This window comes from Schistocerca americana, unplaced genomic scaffold, assembly GCF_021461395.2.
Source record: "Schistocerca americana isolate TAMUIC-IGC-003095 unplaced genomic scaffold, iqSchAmer2.1 HiC_scaffold_14, whole genome shotgun sequence".
Taxonomy (NCBI): domain Eukaryota; kingdom Metazoa; phylum Arthropoda; class Insecta; order Orthoptera; family Acrididae; genus Schistocerca; species Schistocerca americana.
In genome coordinates, this window is record NW_025725481.1 from 11,516,343 (window position 1) to 11,529,102 (window position 12,760).

The window sequence follows — 12,760 nt, forward strand, 5'->3', positions numbered from 1 at the left end:
ACCCCACAGAATACTTATTTTAACACATGTAGTTTGGCACCCAAAGCTGCTGCGATAGCTGTACAGTGCTGAAGGTGCATATTGTCCCCTGATGTAAGTCACCACACACAAAATAGAAATAACACTAATGAACAATATCTGTACGTTTATGTTTGACATGTTGTTTTCTATTGCTCTTTTCATAATGTGTACACAAAACTTCTTTCAAAATGGCATTCATTGATAAGAAGTCATTGATATGTGCATCTCTCCTCTGGAGTGGTACATACAAGCACAGTCTGTGAACATGGTGCCCAGTGAACACAGTCCAAAGTTTTTTAAATTTTTTTTCCTATATGCCATGAATGTGGATTTCTTTTTGTAACTATGGCTTCTGAGATTGGTTATAGCCTCAGTACATCATTGTCCATGATAAAATACGCAAATTTACCCTCAATCGCAGCCATAATTTAAGAGCATGTCACTAAAGTGAACATAAAGTACTTGAAAGATGTTTTCTCTCTGTGTGTACAATAGTATCCAGTGCAGAACAACAGCGGCTACGGTCACCAGAGGCTGGACCCAGTACTGCAGGTGCAGCGAAGTCACCTGGTGAGTAAGAGTAAGAGCCCACTGTGGCAGGCTTACATTCCTGCTCTGTACACTAGAGAATCAAATGTATCTGGACACCTATTAGTGGACATTAAGATTTTGTGTTCTCCTTTGAGGACTTGAACTCTTCTGGGGACACTTTGACATTTCGAAATCTCTGTGGGTGGATGCCATCCCATTCTTCCTAGATAGCTGATACCAGACAAGGTAGAAATATTGGACACAGGGTATGGAGTGAAAATGCCATTTATAACTAATCCCTAAGACGATCCATTGCTTTCAGGTTGGAACATCGGCAGGCAAGCCTTCTTCAGGAATGCCACTGGTTATAAGCCTTTGCCTAACAATGCTGATCCATGAGAGGTACAAGTGTTGAGCTGATCAAATCGGTCGTTGTCTGTGAATTGTTCCTCTGCTGTGTATTGTACACAACACTGTCAAATATGTACTTACCCTTCTGCATTTATCATATCCTGAAGTACAATAAGGGGAGAACAAGTTAAAGAGGAGAAATTGCATATTGTTACACTGCCTGCTCTGCACTGCATTGTTGGCAGTAGAGTTAATGGCGGATAATGTTCACTGAGTAGTCACTCTATTCAAATTCTTCCGTCAGATACCCACGGAGTATAGCACTGTTTGTCACTCCAAATCTCGTTTCCACTCATCCACTCAACAGCAGTCATGGGTTTTTATGCTACAGTCAGTGTGACTTTATGTTGAACAGAAATGTTGTTTCCAGAAGCTGCTCAGCCACTGTAACCAGTTTTTCTAACTCCCTGTACACAGCCATTTCCTTAGCGGGCTCCTAGCTGCACTTCAAAACTGAAGAGTGACTGCAGCAGCTAACTGCAAGCTGGTTTTTACTATTTCCTACCACAATGATAGAAGCACTTGTCCATCAGCATACTGTGTGTGCCTGGACTTCATGTAGCATTGGTTGTTCCTTCACATTTTCACTTAACTGTCACATCGCTGACAGCTGACTTGGGCAAGTTTGGAAGGGCTGAAATGCATTCCTGTGTTAATTATTCAGGTGTAATGCAAAGAAAAGTCCATGTTCAGTGTACTCAGATCCCTGACTGATGAATTCTGCTTACAAAACAGTATTACCTGCCACTTCCTATAATATGTATGATGGCAGTATCTGTTCCCGTAAGAACAATTACCCTAGATGACCATGCAGCTTTGCTAGAAATGAAATGATAATTAAATGGACACCCTAGCTGAAAACAGGCGGTCATGTACTTCATTGGGGACATGTTGAAAATGTGTGTCCCGACCTGGACTCATTCCCGGGATCGTCTGTTTACATGGCAGACGCTCTATCCATCTGAGCCACCGCGGGCACGGAGGATAGTGCGTCTGCAGGGACTTATCCCTTGCACACTCCCCGTGAGATCCACATTCCCAACATATCCACACCACTACATTCGTAGTGTTTCTAACAGATGTTTGCTGATCATACTCATTACTTGTGGCAGATTAATCTACCAAGTCCCGTTCGAGTTTGGGCATATCGTGTGCGTTCGCACAAGAAGGTCAATGTCCGGGAAGCCGTATTTTAACTATATATGATGGTAGTATCTGTTCTTGAAAGAACAATTACCTTGGATGACCATGCAGCTTTGCTAGAAATGAAATGGTAATTAAATGGATCGAGCGTCTGCAATGTAAGCAGAAGATCCCGGGTTCGAGTCCCGGTCGGGCCACACATTTTCAACATTTCCCCAACGAAGTACATCACCGCCTGTTTGCAGCTAGGGTGTCCATTTAATTATCATTTCACTTCCTATAATAGTAGATCCACCTCTCATTGAATTAAAATGCTCAGTTGCACGTTACATAAGGGTGCCCAGGTATTTTGATTGGATAGTGGGTTTATAGTTCTTATCTATGTGATTTCTGCAACCCCTTAGTCAGTCCACCATTCACAATTGAATTAGAATCCAGAAATCACAATATATTTTAATATATTTATGTTTTTGAATATTGAGGACTTTGATTTGGGGCGAGTATTTACTGACTTACAGAAATACAAAGTTTACCTATATAGCTGTGGAAACGTGTGTGCTGAGAATTACAGGGAGGGAAAAGGAAACAGAAAAATGGACAGGGAACAGGCAGGAGTAGGAGACGTAGTGGGGAGGTAGTGGAGATGAGTGACAAATCTAGTGATGGAGTGAGTGACAGATAGGATAAGACAATTACATGCTCCTATCCTAGGGAGGTGAGTGGGGGGAACATTGAGGTGACAGTCTGGTGAGAGGCATTGAGTGGATATCAGGCTACATGGACTACAAGCTGCAATGCCTGTAGCTTGAGACCAGAATACCAGGAGAAGCCAGGGAAGAGGCTTAATCAAACAGTGGGACTCCAATGAATGAATGAATGAATGAATGAATGAATGATGTGAGTAGAAGAAACAGAGGATGATTTGTATTTCAAAACTGAACCTTTTTGTACAACCTATTCTGGTAGTAACTTAAATGGAAATATTTGGGTGTGAATCTAGTTTATAAATGGTCATAGCTGATGCGTTCAGTACTACCATAAGTTATTTGATACTAACATTTTCAGGGGCTCCCTTAACCTTTCTGTGGTCAATCAGACATAAAGGTCCTGCCAAAATGTTTGTTTCAGAATCTGCATAACCATAGGAATGTCCCATTTCATTGTGTACTGTGATCTGTTGTTCAGTTTATGTACAATTAGAACCCAGAAGCTGACAGGTGATGCTAGAATGTGTTTTTTTCTTTGTTGGTACAGAAGTGAGTACAGTATGTTTTATAGAAGGAGCTTCCTATCTTTGGCTTAATTGTGGATGGCAAAGACAGTGTAGATATTATTTATCTTTGTTACATTATTTGCTAGGTATATACTATTTGACATATATTTTCACTGATAACTCATTCTTGAAGAAAACTGATGTCTGTGCCTTGTAACTAAAATTAATGCATGTCTTTATTAATGAAAATCATATCAAAATCGTAACTGTAGTTGGAAATCTACCACCACAAATGTACAGATACTGTTCTCTTGATGTACTGTTTTTCTTCTTTCTCATGAGATAGTGTACTGGAGACATTTGTTTTCTTTTCCTTATTTTGTGTTGAATGTCTCTGTAGTTTCTTGGAATTAATTGTTTACAATTATTTATGGAGCTGTCTTTTGAATTATGGATAGGGTGGTTATGAAGAATCCAGTCAGCAGACATAAGGTTTCTATGATCTACTTTATAACATATGAAAGCTGATCACCTCTGAAATGAAGGTGCTGGGAGTGTATAGTAGAGTGAAAACAACTGAAGCATGTGGGATGAATGTGTCAATGCTTTTGGAGAGAATGGCTGATAATACAGTATCACTTCCTCTTCACTAGATTTGTCTCTGGTGCCAGTACCTTTGTTCATAAAATACACTCCTGGAAATTGAAATAAGAACACCGTGAATTCATAGTCCCAGGAAGGTGGAACTTTATTGACACATTCCTGGGGTCAGATACATCACATGATCACACTGACAGAACCACAGGCACATACACAGGCAACAGAGCATGCACAATGTCGGCACTAGTACAGTGTATATCCACCATTCGCAGCAATGCAGGCTGCTATTCTCCCATGGAGATGATCGTAGAGATGCTGGATGTAGTCCTGTGGAACGGCTTGCCATGCCATTTCCAGCTGGCGCCTCAGTTGGACCCGCGTTCGTGCTGGACGTGCAGACCACGTGAGACGACGCTTCATCCAGTCCCAAACATGCTCAATGGGGAACAGATCCGGAGATCTTGCTGGCCAGGGTAGTTGACTTACACCTTCTAGAGCACGTTGGGTGGCACGGGATACATGCGGACGTGCATTGTCCTGTTGGAACAGCAAGTTCCCTTGCCGGTCTAGGAATGGTAGAACGATGGGTTCGATGACGGTTTGGATGTACCGTGCACTATTCAGTGTCCCCTCGACAATCACCAGTGGTGTACCGCCAGTGTAGGAGATTGCTCCCCACACCATGATGCCGGGTGTTGGCCCTGTGTGCCTCGGTCGTATGCAGTCCTGATTGTGGCGCTCGCCTGCACGGCGCCAAACACGCATACGACCATCATTGGCACCAAGGCAGAAGCGACTCACATCGCTGAAGACGACACGTCTCCATTCGTCCCTCCATTCACGCCTGTCGCGGCACCACTGGAGGCGGGCTGCACGATGTTGGGGCATGAGCGGAAGACGGCCTAACGGTGTGCGGGACCGTAGCCCAGCTTCATGCAGACGGTTGCGAATGGTCCTCGCCAATACCCCAGGAGCAACAGTGTCTCTAATTTGCTGGGAAGTGGCGGTGCGGTCCCCTACGGCACTGCATAGGATCCTACGGTCTTGGCGTGTATCCGTGCGTCGCTGCGGTCCGGTCCCAGGTCGACGGGCACGTGCATCTTCCGCCGACCACTGGCGACAACATCAATGTACTGTGGAGACCTCACGCCCCACGTGTTGAGCAATTCGGTGATACGTCCACCCGGCCTCCCGCATGCCCACTATACGCCCTCGCTCAAAGTCCATCAACTGCACATACGGTTCACGTCCACGCTGTCGCGGCATGCTACCAGTGTTAAAGACTGCGATGGAGCTCCGTATGCCACGGCAAACTGGCTGACACTGACGGCGGCGGTGCACAAATGCTGCGCAGATAGCGCCATTCGACGGTAAACACCGCGGTTCCTGGTGTGTCCGCTGTGCTGTGCGTGTGATCATTGCTTGTACAGCCCTCTCGCAGTGTCTGGAGGAAGTATGGTGAGTCTGACACACCGGTGTCAATGTGTTCTTTTTTCCATGTCCAGGAGTGTATTTCCCATCAAGACTTTCACTACAGTTTGATCCCAGACCAATCAATTCGTCTTTCTGCCTCACCTCTCTACAGGGAGTCCAGCAGGGAGCTGCCTTGCCCCATCTGCCACCCACACTCGTGGTCATATGTCCCACCTAATGTGGATGATCCATGCACAAGGAGAGAGATGTGCTCAGGTAGCCATGAACATTAGAACATCATTGCAACACAGAAGGCACATGATAATGTTGGGCAAGTGAAACAGCTTCCTAGTGCAAGCAACATAAAAATACTCCTGATATGCTGTAAGGTTGTCACTAATATGAGCTAAGCTGAGCACTGCAAGCTGCACTGATGATGTCCTAGATTCCAATGTTGCTGTGCTCAGAGGAAAAGTTTTGACTGTAACAGCAGCCAAAAGTATGAACTGTCATCCCCATGGAGGAGATGGCAGTGTCATCCATGAGGCACACACCTGGAAGAAAAATACAGAAATTGGGCCAAGACATCAGTAAGGAGGTATGATGATGTGGAATGGTGCAGGCAGAAAGATACCAGGATGAAAGAAAGAAGTGCCACAAGGCATTTGAACACGGAGCAAAACCATTCAAACACTATGCAGAAGCACTTGAACACAGAGATGAAGGCTACCTAATGGATCACAAGACACTGGTAAAAATCTTCCAGAGACAAAAAGTTAATTATAAAAGCACAAGAAGAGAGATGTTCCTGAGTGGACAAGAGGAAGTGTGTTTCATTGCGGCACAGATGGTACATGCCAACATGAAGCAAATGAAACAACTTTCTGATGAAGGCAAGGAAGAGAATGCCATGATGCATGAAAAGATTGCCACTAATATGAAAACTATTCTTGAAGCTTCCAGTTGAGCACTCTGTCTGTAACAACTGACAAACACTGCTGTAGGTTGCACTGGCAATGCCAATATTGTGGGCCACATTCTTATTAATATAGTCATGCATTCCAAAGTAGATAGTTGATGTCGAGTCTGGAACTTGGGTTGGCTAGTGAGCCACTGCACATTCCCCTACAAAGGCTATGTAATGGAGAAATACTGTTAAGTTGTCCAGTGTCGCATGGCTCCAGGGTGGAAACCGTGCAGTGGCTGTCATTGGCAAGATCCGCTGCACTGAGGGTGAGTTTCAGTTTCAAGCCTGTTCAGATGCCAGCAACTGACATACCTCTGTTCTGTGGCATAAGGCAGAATTGTAAAACACCAGCCAGATGCTACTCCACCCACTTCCACCTCATTCCTATTATGTCTCCTAATCCATCCTGTTCCCATACGCATCAGATTTTCTTTCTGTCTCACCTCTACAAAAAATCCACCTGAGAAATAATCTGCCTCACCTGCCACTCATTCTCCTCACTACTTGTACCCATCTGTAAGTAAAGAAAGGAGTGTTACATTGAATGTGTTTGATGTGGCATTATTACTGCACAAACAGCAAAAATGTGGTAAGTGATAAACATTTTTGCTATTACTTTCTGTGGGGTATCTGTGAGAGAAATTCATCATAATTTAAAATTATTGGTGAAGTTTTCTGCAAAACACCAAGTGCTCTCATTGCCAAATACTGGATGAATATAATGTCGGTACATGAATGCAAGTAGTGAAGGTGCATAAACAAGCTTACACACAGTTCCTAAATGTTAAACGTGACACTGTGTTAACTGTGTAACATAAGATTGTATGTTTTATTAAGCAGATTTTAAAATTTGATCAATAATTATGTGAAATGATGACAATAAACATTTATTTGTCCCTGCCAGTCTTCAGATAGCAAGCGTGCAACCGGAATAAAGTTCTGGCTTTCTGGAACTCGGTAATATTGATGGTTGTTTATAATTGAGTAGATTAGATGCTCAATTATACACTGATCCGTACTTTTTCTAAAAGATAGAAACAATTGATTCTGTTCTTTATCAGGTCATGTTGAAACACACTTAGTTTATCACTAGTTTGTTTTACTTGTGCAGATAAAGTATTTATTATATTAACACGCAAATTCTTTTTTTGTCAATCAGGCCCTGCTGAGGAGGAAGGCACGCGCCCCATCGCTCAGGTGAGTGAAAGTAGTGGATGCACGTATGAGACTGGCAGAGCAAGTGTGATTTTCACCAGTAGCATATAAAGTTTGGTTCTGTGGCATGTAATGAACCCCACACTGCTTCCTGTCCTCCTCCCAGGGTGAGGACATATTTCATCAGCTCAGGGCTTTGAACCGTTAAAATACTTCCTCCTATTCTGAGCTACTCTGCACACTACCAACTTGCTTAATCAAATAAACTCCTTTATTAATATCCTATTCATCTCCATTTCAGTCTCATTGCATCTCCCATGGCAGTCTGTTTCCTGACATCACAAACTTTGCAACTTCTTTAGCACTGTTAACTGAAATGCTATCTCAAGTCTAAATTACTTGCTAAATGAACCAAAAAATATCTCAAATACCACTCATATACTGGCTCTTAATTTAAAACAAGTAACTCTCTTTAATTATTAATGTCAAGTCATGTGTCATTGGTTAGTGTACAGAATCTTACTGACAGCTCGACTTCATCTTCGTTCTCCTGATGTAATGGCAGTTGTCATGATGCTGACAGTTCTAGGGGGAAGGCACATTGCTGAACAAGAATGAGACAGCAAGGAATAAACCCATGGACTGGTTGTTTGTGTTGCCATCATCATTTGTGAAAGTGGCATGGCTGGACCATGTAAAATTTGGGGATTCGTGTGGATGCTGATAACCACACCATTGAGTGCCCCCTAACCAGGTATCATCATCATCATGATAGAATAAAACACTGAAATCATCATGAACTGTGAAGAACGATAAACTAATTATCGTTATCCCATCCTGCAGATATGCTGCATCAATCTCCACTAGATTTTGTGTGTTGTGGTTGGCAGGTGTTACTAGAGGAGGCCAAAATGCATGCGTTTTAACTCACGCAGGCTGGCGTGAGGTCTGGAACAGGACAAGGAAATTCGAATTTAGAAAAACTGACTTAGCTGGTGGAATACTTAACTTTAATCCATTAATGATGAACGTCTGTTTTGATGGTACATGATTCACAATATCAATAGTAACTGATATGGGCCACTTGCTAGGTTGTAGCAAATGAGGTAGCTGAAGGCTATGCTAAACTATCGTCTCGGCAAATGAGAGCGTATTTTGTCAGTGAACCATCACTACAAAGACGGTTGTACAGCTGGGGCGAGTGCTAGGAAGTCTGTCTAGACCTGCCGTGTGGTGGCGCTCGGTCTGCAATCACTGATAGTGGCGACACGCGGGTCCGACGTATACTACCGGACCGCGGCCGATTTAAAGGCTACCACCTAGCAAGTGTGGTGTCTGGCGGTGACACCACATTATGCACAACAGAGAAGGGTATAAAAGTTTAAAGCCATCATTTGAATTAAAAAAAAATAATAATCACTTTGTGGTGGTGACCATTGTTCATCGGTACTGTAGACATTGTGAGATGTACACCTTTACCAAAGCGATGTGTTACACCATAGTTGATACTCATTAAACATGACAATAAATATTCCTTAAAATTGACACTTATCACTTACTGTTGTCTAAAATGCTTACTGATTGCAGTTGGGAACTGAGATTTCTCCATTTTTGAGCAAATATCACAAACACAAATGACAGGTACTCGCAATTGCAAACACATTTCAAAGTACCTTTCTAGAATGATATCAGACTCATTCTCCTTCATACATTCATGGCCTATCAAACTTCCTAAACTCTTCTGAAAATACTTTCCTGCTTGTGAAATGACTACCAAGTAAACTACTTTGAGAGGTATACTTGTCATAGTGTTTGTTATGTTTGACACGTGTTGATTAGTAATTCAATAAAACTACCTTAGTGTACTTAAGCACGTGCATCACAAATTGCGCAGTGTGATTTCAAAGTAACTGTTTAGTTACTTTTGTCGTTAGGGATTTGCTTTCAGTAACATTAATATAGGTCTCTGGTATATTAAACAGAATTGAATGATCATTCTTGTGATCTTTCAGATCTTGCATTGACTTACTTGCCAGCTCCCATGACCATGGCAAACAGTCCTTTATCCAGTAAGTGGTTTCTTTTTCATACATCTTGTTTTTTAGGACCAATATGTGGCACAAATCTTAAAGGTCAGGAATGTGTCAGATAAAATAAAATGTTTAAGAAACCAAAAAAGAGGAGCCATAAGTTTATGTAAATGCAGTCAAGAATGTAACACAGGAATGGCCGCTGAGGTGCCACCTCTCCATCTCTTTCCTCCTCCTCCTCTTTCCTAATCATGACATTATTCCAATGGAATATTAGTGGCCTTCAATCCAAAAAGATGACTTGCGGCTGCTCTTGGAATCACAGCCTCTGCTAGTTCTCTGCCTGCAGGAAACAAAATTGCATCCTCCTGACTGATTTGAGCTTTTGTATTTCTTCCCAGTCTGCTTTGACTCCCTCTCTCCAAAGATGGCATTCCATATCGTAGGAGGAGAGAGGGGAGTCATGCTGCTCATATGGAAGGACGTTCAAAGTCAACATTTCTCCCTGACTACCCAGCTTGAAGCTATTCCTGTCCGCGTTTTACATTCCTCTCCTGAACTTTTCCATATGTACTGTTTACATCCCTCAGTCATTCCGTGTCATGGACACTCTTCATCCAGCTTACTGGCCAACTCCCTCACCCCTTTCTGCTGCTCGTTGACTGTAATGCACACCATTCTCTTTGGAAATCTCCCAGAACCTGACAGAGAGGTGCCCTCTAGGCTGAACTTCTGTCACCTTAACCTCATTTGCCTTATCGTGGGAGTACCCATCTTCCTTTTAACTACATGCACTCCTACCCATATCTGGAAATCTCCTGCACTGCCCAATTTGCCCATCATCTCATCACTGTCTCTAGTACGTACTCGAGCAACCATTTACCATTTGCTATCCATTTTCTGACTCCTACCCCACATATATGCACACCCAAATGGCAACTTTCTAGGGATGACTCGAGATTTACTGTTCCCTGGCACCCTTTGAGTAACATAATTTCTCCAGTTGTGATGGCCAGGTAGAGTATCTTACAAATGCCATCATTACCACCACACAATATTCCATTCTCGTCCTTCATCTTTACTGTGCCATGTCCCAGTGCCTTGATTGACTGAGCTGTGTTGTGACTCAACTCACATGCAGAGATGTGTTCTCCATGTTTTTAACCATCATTCTATGATGGCAAACTGCATTCATTATGAACAGTTGCATGCACAGTGTCATTGCACCCTTCAGGATAGCAAAAATCTAGCTAGATTTCCTTAACTAGTTCTTCTAACAGTTCCACTACCTCATCTGTTGTATGGGCCCTGCAGGACCAAGATCCATTGGGCTGCTATTCTGCGGAGATTTCAAGCTCCACCCACTATCATTCTGCCTTCCTCCACCAGAAACAAGTGGAGGAGGCTTGGGTAGTACCCTTATTTTGGCAGATTAGCGAGTGCTACAAGCTGCCTTTAGTATGAGGGGGCGAGAACTTGCTCTCACTTCCTATCGATCCTCCAACACAGTGCTGGACGATGTTTGCATTCAGATGTTCCTAAACCTTTCTTTTGTGGGCAAGCACTTGCTCTTTCTTATGTACAACTGCATCTGGGCAGAGGGCGCCGTTTACCAGATACCAGCATAAAGACACTGTCATTCCCATACCCATACCCAAGCCCAGTACGGAAAAATACCTTCCTTCTAGTTACTGCCCCATTTCTCCCACAAGCTGTGTTTGCAAACTGATGAAACATGTAATTCATGCCTGGCTGGTATAGTGACTAGAGTGTGGCAATTCACTGACCACTGTACTGTGCGGATTTTGATCAGGCCGTCCTGCAGCTGACCATCTCATCACTTTGTCAACGTGTGTCGTGAATGGTTTTCTGTGGGTATATCAGACACTGCCAGTGTTTTTAAATTTGCAGAAAGCCTGAAACACCTTCTGAAGGATGGGTATTCTTGATCTCTCTACATGTGGCACTTCTGAGGCCACATGCCCCATGTCCTTCAGGTATTTTTAAAGTATTGATTTTTCAAGGAATGTTGGTACTGCCTTGTCAGACACCTTTACCAGGAAGTTGGTGTGCCTCAGGGTACTGTTTTGAGTGTGACCCTCTTTGCTATTGCCTTTAACCTTATTATGTCCTGTCTCCTGCAGGTCATCTCCAGCAATCTACTGTTGCTCACTTCTACCCTGTTACCCTCCCACACCTTGTCCCAGCCTCCTCCTTACCCCCACGTGATTGCCTGTTTAATCATGTGCAACTGCTCGCAGCCTGGCTTCAGCTGCCAGAGAGTGTGATCACGTGTGTGAGAGTTGCATTTGCGTGAGTATGTGAGTGTATGTTATCTATATATAACAGAGGCCTTGTTCACTGAGAGCTCACTTTCTTACAGTTTTTTTTCTTTTTTTTTTTTTTTTTGTCGTGCCTGTGTGCTTTCCATGGTATTGTTAAATTCGTTTCTGAAGAATTGTGATGGCTCGAGGCATTGAGGTGCTGAGGTAGGGGTCAGTGTACACTCGTCAGCAAACAAACAATTGTGCCATATTAGACAAAAGCCTGGAAAGATCAGACCATTTGGCAATAGTGCCATAAAAACCAGACCAGGTATTGATCTCGGGGAGATGAGTGTCATTGGTGTGGTAAATGTGAGGTGTCTGATACTAACTCAGTATTCATGCTAGTGATCGCTTACTTAACTGCATAGGTTATGGACCTGACTCTCGGAAGGTTCAAATCACTGACATAAGCACACTCTTAGCCTTAGTATATTTATTGGCATTCAGATTCTAAGTGCTCACTGTCTACCATTCAAGCAACTAAGAATGGAAGACCAGTTTTACCAACAAGTTTTTTGTTTTCCACTGCCACTCATATTCTTCATTTTGCAGCTTGAAAATATATCTCTGCATGATTTAGAATGAAGGTTATGGCCTCAAAATTACCTGCTCTTCCCAAATCCATTCTCCATGGTGAAATGATAGAAGCATTGCACGGTAACTTGAAGGTGCAGAGTTCAAAGCTACACATTTCCATTTTTTAATTGTTTTTGCAAATTCACTAGAAAGAGAGACAGATTTTTTTGACATTTATGCAAATAATGGAATTGTGTGTCTGAGTAATGAAATAGCTGCTCTTGTTGTGTATGGGCTTCACTCTGTTTCAGATACATTTATTAAACTACCTGTAGCTAAAGTCATGAAAGTTATAATGTTTTATGATAGAGAAAATAACCAACAACAAAAGCAACATTTGAAGAGCTCTTCTTAAAAGACAGAATGAAACATG